Source organism: Schistocerca serialis, chromosome 2, assembly GCF_023864345.2.
Source record: "Schistocerca serialis cubense isolate TAMUIC-IGC-003099 chromosome 2, iqSchSeri2.2, whole genome shotgun sequence".
Taxonomy (NCBI): Eukaryota; Metazoa; Arthropoda; class Insecta; order Orthoptera; family Acrididae; genus Schistocerca; species Schistocerca serialis.
In genome coordinates, this window is record NC_064639.1 from 98,876,545 (window position 1) to 98,889,456 (window position 12,912).

Genomic DNA, 12,912 nt, shown 5'->3' on the forward strand with positions numbered 1-12,912 from the left:
ACAGTTCATAAAGTGAAAAGATAAGCTGAAGTACATTCAGTTACTTCCGAAGTTAGAGATGTATAAACAGAAAAGAAACAATGAAGACAATACTACCTTCGTGGCACCTAGCGCTTACTAAAATGTTGTCTACCTCAACGTTTGTAAACGTAAGATATTAAAACTTTGAGCGTTTGAATAGTGCAAAACGAAATTTTAAAGAGACAAAATAAAAAAATACTTAAGTTGCGCGGAGACAAACTTTCGCGTGCACCGCTCGTATGAAAACAAGATCTTAAATTTGATGATCATCGCCACTTTAATAAATCACTCGACAGCGAGTTGCAGAAAGCATTTCTTTTCAAACAGCCACACACACACACACACACACACACACACACACACACACACACACACACACACACACACATACATACACACACTACACACACACACTATTGACAAAGTACAGTTTTCGCTCTAGATATTAAATGTGTAGAAATTCAACCTGGAGCCGTTTAAGCTTCTCCCAGTGTTGTCACTTTACTTACAAACGTGCCAATAGATGAGATTCTCTGTATTGTCAGGCGTAATCTGCAACAGAACACAGCGAGCTCAGGGGCGATCACGAGTTAAAAGAAACGTCAAGTGCTGTCTGCCACTATCAATTACTTCAGTACTGATAGGAACATTGATTTAGAAAACGTCGTTCTTTTGAAACACAACTAGCTCTTTACACACACGACGTGATGAGTGCTATTGACAAGGGATTTCAAATTGATTCCATATATCTAGATTTCCAAAAGGCTTTTGACAGTTTACCACACGTGCAGGTTATAGTGAAATTGCGTGGTTATGGAATATGGTCTTATTTATGTGATTGAATTCGTGATTTCCCGTCAGAGAGGTTACAGTTCATAGCAAAAGGAAAGTGATTTCTGGCGTTACCCAAGGTAGTGTTACAGGCTCTCAGCTGTTCCTTACCTACATAAACGAGACAATCTGAACAGCCGCCTTAGGATTTTTGCAGTTGATGCTGTCGTTTATCGTCAAGTAAACTCATCAGAAGATCAAAGCAAATTGCAAAACGATTTAGAAAAGATATCTGAATGGTGTGAAAATTGGCAATTGACGATAAATAATGAAATGTGCAAGGTCATCCACATGAGTGCTAAGAGGAATACGTTAAACTTCGGTTACACGATAAATCAATCTAACCCCAAGGCTGAAAAATTCAACTAAATAGCATGGAATTACAATTACGAACAATTTAAATTGGAGAGAATACATCCAAAATGTTGTAGGGAAGAAAAATCAAAGACTGCGTTTTATTCACGGGACACTCAGAAAATGTAACAGTTCTACTAAAGAGACTGACTACACTACGCTTGTCCGTCCTCTTTTGGAGTACTGTGTCGCGGTCTGGGATGCTTATCAGATAGGATTAACGAAGTGCATCGGGAAAGTTCAAAGAGGAGCAGCACGTTTTTCACTGCCGCTAAGAAGGGGAGAGAGTGTCACGGACATAATACAGGATTTGATGTGGACACAATTAAAACAAAGGCGTTTTTCGTTGTGGCGGAATCGTCTCACGACATTTCAGTGACTTACTCTCTCCTCCGAATGCGAAAATATTTTATTGATGCCGGCTAACGTAGGGAGAAACGATCATCGCAGTAAAATAAGGACAGTCAGAGCTCACACGAAAAGATATAGGTGTTCGTTTTTTTCCGCACGCTGTTCGAGAATGGAACAACAGAGAATTATTGTAAAGGTGGTTCGATGAACCCCCCTGCCACGCACTTAAGTGTGATTTTAAGAGTATCCATGTAGACGTAGATATTGCTGTATATAACAACAAAGAGAATATCTCACAGTGGACAATCGTTTGCCTAGAATTACGGCAAAAGTCTTCTGAACGATTTGGAATATACCCTCCTTAGCCAATACCTACAAATTAAACAAAACATTCTAGGGAAAGATTGACAGGACACCCCCTTAAGGTACCAACGAATAGCCAATTTTGTTGTGTCTATGAATCCTGCGTACTCGGTTCGCTAGACAAACATTCAAACAACTCGTATTAATGAGATTTATTGCAATTAATAGAATACATAATTAACTTTGACAATTACACTGATATGTCGCAAGCAAAGGGCGACACACGAAATACTCAGTCTTTGCAGTAACTGCTGATCTCTAACTGACAGAAGTCTTTCTTCAACTGCTATCGAAGTGCCTAACATTGAAGCTGCTATCCAAGTGCCTAACATTGAAGCTGCAATCGAAGTGGGCTGCCACCAGTCGGGAGCGGCGCTTATGTTGTCTTCACATAGAGTCCGCTCCTGTCGCGTTGTCGTCCTGGAAGGGAGGTCCGTCAGCATACGATTGGTTGACCTCTTCTCACAGCCTTCTCTGCTCTATCGTTCCCAACTGGCGTGCCGGCGCTTGAGTTTACGCCGTAACAAATTTGGTAATGGCAGGCATAAAAATCGTAGTAAGGGGTACCTAGGTATGAATACAGTATGCAGGTTCAGATGGATGGAGGTTGAACTAGTTATGCAGAGATGACGAGTGCTGCACAAGGTAGACTAGCTTGGAGAGTTGTAGGAGACCAGTCTTCAGACTGAGGGCCACAACAACAACAATAACAACAACAACAGTCTGCTATTGCAGATACTCGTATGTTGACGACACAGTCATACTGCGGGATGATATTATAGACGAGTTACGGACTCTGAATACATTTCGCATATATATATATATATATATATATATACGTTCAAACTTATATATATATATATATATATATATATATATATATATATATATATATATATATATACACGTTCAAACTTACTTAAATCATCTTGATAACCTGCCATTGTTATATATATATATATATATATATATATATATATATATATATATATATATATATATATATAAAAGCGCAAAATAAACGTATAGGTGTGCATATTCAAATACAGAGATATGTAAACAGGCAGAATGCGGCACAGCGGTCGGCAACGCCTATATAAGACAAGTGTCTGGCGTAGTTGTTAGATCTGTTTCTGCTGCTACAATGGCAGGTTATCAAGATGATTTAAGTAAGTTTGAACGTGGTGTTAAAGTCACCACACGACCGATGGACACAGTACCTTCGAGGTAGCGATGAAGTTGGGATTAACTAGTACGACCATTTCACGAGTGTACCGCGAATATCAGGAATCCGACAAAACATCAAATCTCCGACATGGTGACGGCTGGAAAGAGATCGTGCAAGAACGGGACGAACAACGAAGAGTATCATTCGACGTGACAGAAGTGCAACCCTTTCTCAAAGAGGTGCAGGTAGGAACGCACAGCGAGGAAGGAGGCGACACCTGTTGTGAGGCGGAATTCGGCGGCCGTCTCTAAAAAGCGCCACCGTCAGCACGCTGCAATGCAGGGCACGAGCGCCAGCCAGCCACACAATGCGTAACGAGCCAGCGGCGAGGCGTCACCTCTGCTCGGGGATCGTTGTCACCGCCTACCCGAGATACGCGCACAGTTCGTCAAAGTGCTCCAAACAAGACCTCCAAGTCAGCTGTGACGTCACATCTACATCTGCATCTGCATCTACAGCCTTTAGATGTTGGTGTTTTCCTGTCCTCTTCCATCCGTGTACCGAAATATTTGTCCCTTTATGCTTGTGTACACCCCCTAATGTCTCTTGTTCTCATGAACCTTGTACCACTTGTATTTTTAAGAGATACACATCAAATAAATCAGTCTAGTGTCCTGCTGTATTAACAGTTGCAACTTCCCTGGTAGCAAGTAAATGAATTCCTCCTACCTGCAGGCCGGCCGGAGTGGCCAAGCGGTTCTAGGCGCTACTGTATGGAACCGCGCGACCGCTACGGTCGCAGGTTCGAATCCTACCTCGGGCATAGATGTGTGTGATGTCCGTAGGTTAGTTAGGTTTAAGTAGTTCTAAGTTCTAGGGGACTGATGACCTCAGAAGTTAAGTCCCATAGTGCTCAGATCCATTTGAACCATTTTTTTCCTACCTGCAGTCATCTTTTAACGAAGGTAAGCAATAAAGAAATACACAAAGCATAAAACGTCGAAAATATTGTTGTAGTGTTTGAATTCGTACTACAGTTGCGCGTGTTGCTGATAGCGTTGAATATCTGCTGTAAAAAGTACTTTCATACTACGTTTCTCCGATGTACAGGGTATTTCACAATTCGTGTGACACACTTCTAGTGGTTGTAAAGGGGACTTGGGAGACCAAGTTTTACATAGGAACCCATGTCCGGAAACGATGCAACAGAGCGTCAGAGTTGTAGGCACCGGTGCCTGTGAATGTTTTTATATACTGGGTATTTCTGTGATGATGTGACAGGCTTTGTAGGATGATAGAGAATGGTAAATGTATCAATTCTAGGTAAGGACCCGTGTACCGGAAACGAATGAGACGACAGTTATAAGCGAAAACCGTCCTGATAACTCTGACAGTGAAATACGTGTACTGGTAGCGTTGTTGCTAACACTGTAGAGCGGGCAACTTTCAGAGATACCAGTATGGATTAAAACAAGGAAGAATATCTGGTAAATACGAGCTTTAAAATGCATATCTGAGGAGCTATGGGCACTTGTTCATCTTTGTTGGTTGGTTGATTTGGGGGAGGGGACCAAACAGCGAGGTCATTGGTCCCATCGGATTAGGGAAGGATGCGAAGGAAATAGGCCGTGCCCTTTCAAAAGAATCATCCCAGTATTTGTCTGAAGCGATTTAGGGAAATCACGGAAAACCTAAATCAGGATGGCTGGGCGCGAAATTAAACCGTTGCCCTCCCGAATGAGAGCACTTGTTAATCTTCTTCACTGTGAAACACATTTTCTTTATTGAACAAGTGCTCATAGATCTTAAGGAATGCATTTTAGAGCCCATGTTTACTAGACATTTTTTCTTGTTTTGGTCCATAACACCACCTCTGAAAGTTGCTACTCAACAATCTTAGCAACAACAGTAGCAGTACACGTATTCCCCTGTCAGAGGTATCACAACGGTTTCCGTTTATGACTTTCGGCTCGTTCGATAAATAAATGAACCACGTAAAATATTGTTCAACTTTTTACTTTTTACATTGCATTACGACCACACTGCCAAAAATTTTATGTACACTACATTTCTGCTTCAATTTTGATGTGTAACTTCTTTTCTAATGTCGTTTATAAACAAAGTAACTTCTTTGGCTGTAATGGTCAGTAGATGTCTGAAGATGGCCTTGTAAGCCGAAAACCGGTTAACAGAATAAATGTACTACTGTAGAACAAAAGTAAAATGTCGCTTTTCATTTACTGTAATGCTGTTCTATCAAGAAACGAGGGAAAATCAAGTTATCATCAAATTGATACATTTATCGTTTTCTGTCATCCCAGAAAGCTTGTAACACCAGCACAGAATCACCCTGCATATAAAAACATTTACAGGCACCGGTGCCTTGGCGCTTCGTTGCGTCGTTGGATACCGTTTCCAGACATGTATTCCAGCCCCCTCTGCAACTTCTAGAAGTGTGTAACATGGATTGTGGAACACCATGTATAGCAGTCTGAAACACAATCATTATTGCTTGTAGATGTCGTAGCTGTGTGCTGTTTGGTAATGAGGAGAAAGAAAAAAACTAGTGGCATAACTGATCATAATTTCGGTTGGTAACGACCTAATAATACATGGTTATGGATTATCTCTGGAGAAAACATCATGACAAATGCGCTACGAAATTGGTCAGTAGCCTGCAGTTAAAATTTTAGTGAGGCAAATTGTAAAGTTGGTTCCAAGGTTAAGATTCTGAGCATTCCCAGCAGATTTCCAACTTTTTCTCTCCATAAAATTCCAATATCAGCACTATCAAGACGATAAACTGAATTGCAGCCTCCCAGTAATCCGGTGTGTCGTACATCTACATCTACATCTACATTGATACTCCGCAAGCCACCCAACGGTGTGTGGCGGAGGGCACTTTACGTGCCACTGTCATTACCTCCCTTTCCTGTTCCAGTCGCGTATGGTTCGCGGGAAGAACGACTGTCTGAAAGCCTCCGTGCGCGCTCTAATCTCTCTAATTTTACATTCGTGATCTCCTCGGGAGGTATAAGTAGGGGGAAGCAATATATTCGATACCTCATCCAGAAACGCACCCTCTCGAAACCTGGCGAGCAAGCTACACCGCGATGCAGAGCGCCTCTCTTGCAGAGTCTGCCACTTGAGTTTATTAAACATCCGTAACGCTATCACGGTTACCAAATAACCCTGTGACGAAACGCGCCGCTCTTCTTTGGATCTTCTCTATCTCCTCCGTCAGACCGATCTGGTACGGATCCCACACTGATGAGCAATACTCAAGTATAGGTCGAACGAGTGTTTTGTAAGCCACCTCCTTTGTTGATGGACTACATTTTCTAAGCACTCTCCCAATGAATCTCAACCTGGTACCCGCCTTACCAACAATTAATTTTATATGATCATTCCACTTCAAAACGTTCCGCACGCATACTCCCAGATATTTTACAGAAGTAACTGCTACCAGTGTTTGTTCCGCTATCATATAATCATACAATAAAGGATCCTTCTTTCTATGTATTCGCAATACATTACATTTGTCTATGTTAAGGGTCAGTTGCCACTCCCTGCACCAAGTGCCTATCCGCTGCAGATCTTCCTGCATTTCGCTACAATTTTCTAATGCTGCAACTTCTCTGTATACTACAGCATCATCCGCGAAAAGCCGCATGGAACTTCCGACACTATCTACTAAGTCATTTATATATATTGTGAAAAGCAATGGTCCCATAACACTCCCCTGTGACACGCCAGAGGTTACTTTAACGTCTGTAGACGTCTCTCCATTGATAACAACATGCTGTGTTCTGTTTGCTAAAAACTCTTCAATCCAGCCACACAGCTGGTCTGATATTCCGTAGGCTCTTACTTTGTTTATCAGGCGACAGTGCGGAACTGTATCGAACGCCTTCCGGAAGTCAAGAAAAATAGCATCTACCTGGGAACCTGTATCTAATATTTTCTGGGTCTCATGAACAAATAAGGCGAGTTGGGTCTCACACGATCGCTGTTTCCGGAATCCGTGTTGATTCCTACATAGTAGATTCTGGGTTTCCAGAAATGACATGATACGCGAGCAAAAAACATGTTCTAAAATTCTACAAGAGATCGACGTAAGAGATATAGGTCTATAGTTTTGCGCATCTGCTCGACGACCCTTCTTGAAGACTGGGACTATCTGTGCTCTTTTCCAATCATTTGGAACCCTCCGTTCCTCTAGAGACTTGCGGTACACGGCTGTTAGAAGGGGGGCAAGTTCTTTCGCGTACTCTGTGTAGAATCGAATTGGTATCCCATCAGGTCCAGTGGACTTTCCTCTATTGAGTGATTCCAGTTGCTTTTCTATTCCTTGGACACTTATTTCGATGTCAGCCATTTTTTCGTTTGTGCGAGGATTTAGAGAAGGAACTGCAGTGCGGTCTTCCTGTGTAAAACAGCTTTGGAAAAAGGTGTTTAGTATTTCAGCTTTACGCGTGTCATCCTCTGTTTCAATGCCATCTTCATCCCGTAGTGTCTGGATATGCTGTTTCGAGCCACTTACTGATTTAACGTAAGACCAGAACTTCCTAGGATTTTCTGTCAAGTCGGTACATAGAATTTCACTTTCGAATTCAATGAACGCTTCACGCATAGCCCTCCTTACGCTAACTTTGACATCGTTTAGCTTCTGTTTGTCTGAGAGGTTTTGGCTGCGTTTAAACTTGGAGTGGAGCTCTCTTTGCTTTCGCAGTAGTTTCCTAACTTTGTTGTTGTACCACGGTGGGTTTTTCCCGTCCCTCACAGTTTTACTCGGCACGTACCTGTCTAAAACGCATTTTACGATTGCCTTGAACTTTTTCCATAAACACTCAACATTGTCAGTGTCGGAACAGAAATTTTCGTTTTGATCTGTTAGGTAGTCTGAAATCTGCCTTCTATTACTCTTGCTAAACAGATAAACCTTCCTCCCTTTTTTTGTATTCCTATTAACATCCATATTCAGGGATGCTGCAACGGCCTTATGATCACTGATTCCCTGTTCTGTACATACAGAGTCGAAAAGTTCGGGTCTGTTTGATATCAGTAGGTCCAAGATGTTATCTCCACGAGTCGGTTCTCTGTTTAATTGCTCGAGGTAATTTTCGGATAGTGTACTCAGTATAATGTCACTCGATGCTCTGTCCCTACCACCCGTCCTAAACATCTGAGTGTCCCAGTCTATATCTGGTAAATTGAAATCTCCACCTAAGACTATAACATGCTGAGAAAATTTATGTGAAATGTATTCCAAATTTTCTCTCAGTTGTTCTGCCACTAATGCTGCTGAGTCGGGAGGTCGGTAAAAGGAGCCAATTATTAACCTAGTTCGGTTGTTTAGTGTAACCTCCACCCATAATAATTCACAGGAACTATCCACTTCTACTTCACTACAGGATAAACTACTACTAACAGCGACGAACACTCCACCACCGGTTGCATGCAATCTATCCTTTCTAAACACCGTCTGTACCTTTGTAAAAATTTCGGCAGAATTTATCTCTGGCTTAAGCCAGCTTTCTGTACCTATAACGATTTCAGCTTCGGTGCTTTCTATCAGCGCTTGAAGTGCCGGTACTTTACCAACGCAGCTTCGACAGTTGACAATTACAATACCGATTGCTGCTTGGTCCCCGCATGTCCTGACTTTGCCCCGCACCCGTTGAGGCTGTTGCCCTTTCTGTACTTGCCCAAGGCCATCTAACCTAAAAACCGCCCAGCCCACGCCACACAACCCCTGCTACCCGTGTAGCCGCATGTTGCGTGTAGTGGACTCCTGACCTATCCAGCGGAACCCGAAACCCCACCACCCTATCGTAAACGTAGAAGAAGCGCAAGAAATCCACACAAATGTTCCATTAACTGTATTTACTGAAGCTGGGGTTCAAACAGAAAACTAAAAGCCTTAAAAAAGAACTAAGGTCTCATAAAACTGAAGCATCGAGACTAAACAACAAACTAATGAGCCATTAATGTATCGTTCGATTGCTATCAGAGCGAGTTGCACAGTACGAAAACAACTCGTATCACAAAATACTGGAATAATTAATATCAGAAGAATGTAAGCCGGCTGAAATACAATTCTTGGAACAATTGAAAATGCTAATAAAGTGTCACTTTCACTGGAGTGAGCAAATAATAAAATAGAGCACCATTTGGCAATACTGCTCACCCGAAGGTTACAAATATGCCAGAGATTTCATGCTAAAACTGCCAAGTAGCTATACTCTTTGTCGTTTTGTTGACGATACTTCGCAAGGAACAGGAGTTACGCCTTTGATAAAATCAAGCTTGGTGGCAGAAGCTTGCTTCCTGAACAAGACGGAATTGCTGTGCAGCTTGGTAACTGATTAGATGTCAATTAAGGAACAAATCATGTACGGCAGAGACAGAAGACTGGTCGCATTCTCCTGATAAACGAGGTACAGCACAGATGCAGCAATTTGAGAATGGTAGTGAGTCCCAATAATGCGTGCAAAGCAAGTTACCAGTGCTAGCGTTTGTTGTGCATCATGATTAGTGGACCTTCAACCAAGCCGAGGTTGGCAGCAGCGTACTTCTTCTCTAAGAATTTCTCTATTGCATTCGTACAAGCTTACATTGTCTGTGATTCAGAATATAAAACAATGTGGGTTTTTGTACTAAGCATGGTAATAATGAAGAAACATAGAATTTTACATTTTGTGGACGGCATATGAGTCTTAACTTTATCTTCGGTGAGGATAGAAGCTTACGAATTTGTGGCAAGGCCACGCCTTAAACCCAGGTCTCCTGCTTAGCAGGCACATGTGCTAACCGCTATACCATCATAGCATCTTGATTGCAAAATCTGTACAGACTACCCTGGTCCATTTCCCTCCATAACACAAACTGAAGTCGTGAATTGAAGTCTGTGTTAGGAAGGGTATCGGAATTGTGTAGTCTATTCATCTGCAGTAGACACATTGCCATTGTGGTGTAGTGGTCAGCCTATCTACCTGCTAACCATGAGAACTGGGCCCAAGTTCGGAACTTGGGGCAAATTTTAATTCATTGCTTTGGCTTCCATCCTAATTCTCGAACAATAAATTCTAAATCTGAAATTTTGAACTAAAAGTACTCAATAAGAGTTTTGTCTTTTTTTTCGGATAAAACTGTTAAACTTTCTTCATTGATCTATCTTGGTGGATATAATGTAATGAAAATACTAGAAGAAATACCTCTTTAACCTGCAAAACGTCTGACATCAAGCAGTTCGCATAAATGCGCTTCAATGAATTTGACATGTTCCTGTGACGTCACATGAAACAGAATATGTTACCTGTCAGTGACGTTTGAGAATTTCCTAAATGCAATGTCGGATTTTGCACCAAGCACTCGCTTTTACTTGCAAACTTACGGAGTAAGAAAACTGTTGGAACTGTACACAGTGCCAGAACTACAGGCAACAGCCGCTGGTAACAGTCGGCAGTCAGCACTTTGCAGCAACGGACTGAACTTCTTGTCGTAATAGCCTCAGGTAAGAGGGCCGAGGGCTTTGGTGTAAGTGACAGTATCCACTCAGAATCCGTACAACGTCAGAAGTACCTCAAAGACAGCATCCCGAGCGCGTCTACAGTCGCCACTAGAGACGGGAACAACCTAACAGAAACAATAGATTCAGTCTGTTGTTGGAAGTCAATCGACTGATTCGGCTGTAACTTTGTGCATCGGTTGAATTACACATTCAGTTCCTTCGTGTGAAACCAGTCTCTGTGAGCAACGAACGATAACACTTCACACGATCTGGTGCTGTTTTGTGTACAGACTGAGTTACTCGTTCATTCTCTTCAAGTGAAGCCATTCTTTAGTTTTTCTGTCGGTTGAAGCACGTATTCATTCGTTTATTCAGTTGAGTCCACTTTTTTGTGGTTTACGTGACTGAGTGAAAGCTGTGGTATACAATTCAACTGGGGTGCATATACCCCCAAAAAGTAGCCCCATCTCCAGGTGTATGCAAAGACACCTCAGTGGGTACACCCAAGTTAAAACATGTACTCCTTTAATTACATGCTGGTAGAGTAATTGTTCTTTTCAACTTTTACAGTAAAACTGATATATAGATTGCTGTGTATTCAGTTGTTCCAGGTGTAATTAACGTGTACGAGGGCCATTCGGAGAGTAAGGACCGATCGGTTGCGAAATGCAAACGACAGCAAAAATCCAAAGAAACTTTGCACAGATGTGCTGGGCAGTATCTCTAGTATGCCCGTCGATCGCGTCACTTCACTCTTTTCAATCCTGAGCGCACAGTGAGTACATGAAGATGCCTAGAAAATAGTGCCTCTCGCCAAGTGTGAGGACCTCGTCAGAGATTTCGCCTGATATCTTGCAGTCAACATAACATAATTGTCGTGCGTTTCCTTCTTCACTACAATTCCTGCCCGCAATCTACAGGGACAATGAAGATAGGAAATGTTTGATTACAAATAATACAGCCCCAAATTGGCTCTCAGTGAGTTTCGTTTCGGCTCACATGAACAGTGGCTATGAAGACAGCATTTTGACACAGATAACGAGCTGTAGACCAGCGTGGAGAAGTGGCGGAGAGCACAGGCGGCTGCCCTCTGTGATTTTTATTTATTTTATTTAGCGTATGGCTATACATGCAACATTAATACATCAAGTGTTAGACATTAAAATCTTATAACAATCATAAATATAATTTATGTTTATATTGGTCAGTTAAAAGGTTATATCGAGGTTTGAGATCCATTCTAGCGCCGATGGGGATGCCTCCAGGAAGTCGGACCAGTTCGCAAGGAGCATTCACCATGGATGTGTTGGATCGTCTGTCTAGGGGCACCGCAGTCGCATTCTGGTGACATCGCTCTTCCCCATTTGTGTAGTGAATCCGCACACCTGCCATGTCCAGTACGTATTCGATTTAATGCGGACCATGTTCTCCGTGTTAGTTCCATTCCAGATATGTTGCAGTTATAGCTCTCAAACCAGGTCTGTAGTTGGTCATTTGTCTTTTGGTTCCAATGTAGTCTCCATTGTTTCATGTGGTCATAGTTATTATTTTGAAGCTGCTCAGCTGTGCGTATGGGTGGCTTTCTTGATATCAATCGGGTGTGTCGCAGTTGTGAGAATTCTTCTTTAATTGGTAGTTCTGGTTTTGTCTCAATCTTTCTGAATTCGTGCAGTAGGGCCGCTTTTCTACGCAGGTCCGGGGGCAGGATATTACATAGCACCGGTAACCAGTACGTGGGCGTTGATTTAACAGTTCCAGAAATCAACCTCATTGTGTGATTTAATTGCCTGTCAATAAGTTTAGTGTGACAGCTATTAATCCAGACTGGAGCGCAGTACTCAGCCACAGAGAACACTAAGGCGATAGATGAGGTGCGTAATGTTTTTGCATTAGCTCCCCAAGTAGTACCGCGAAGTTTTTGAATGATGTTATTCCGTGTTCCAATTTTTGCAGTGGTGTTCTCCAGATGTTTTCGGTAAGAAAGAGTGCGATCCAATGTTATACTTAAGTACTTTGGAAACTTGTTATGTTTGAGGTTGGTGTTTCCGATTTTTATGTTAATAATTTCATTTGCCATTTTGTTATTAAGATGGAATGTAGATTCTTCAGTTTTGTTAGGGTTTGGCTTGAGTCTCCATTTCTTGAAATAATTGTATAGTATTTCAACGTCAATATGAAGGGCTTCCTCTGTATTGAAGAGATACTTGTCTCTGGTAGCCAGTGCTATGTCATCCGCATAGCAAAATTTTCTTGACTTAGTGTTTGGGAGATCTGCTATATAGAGGTTAAACAGAAGAGGGGCCAATACGGA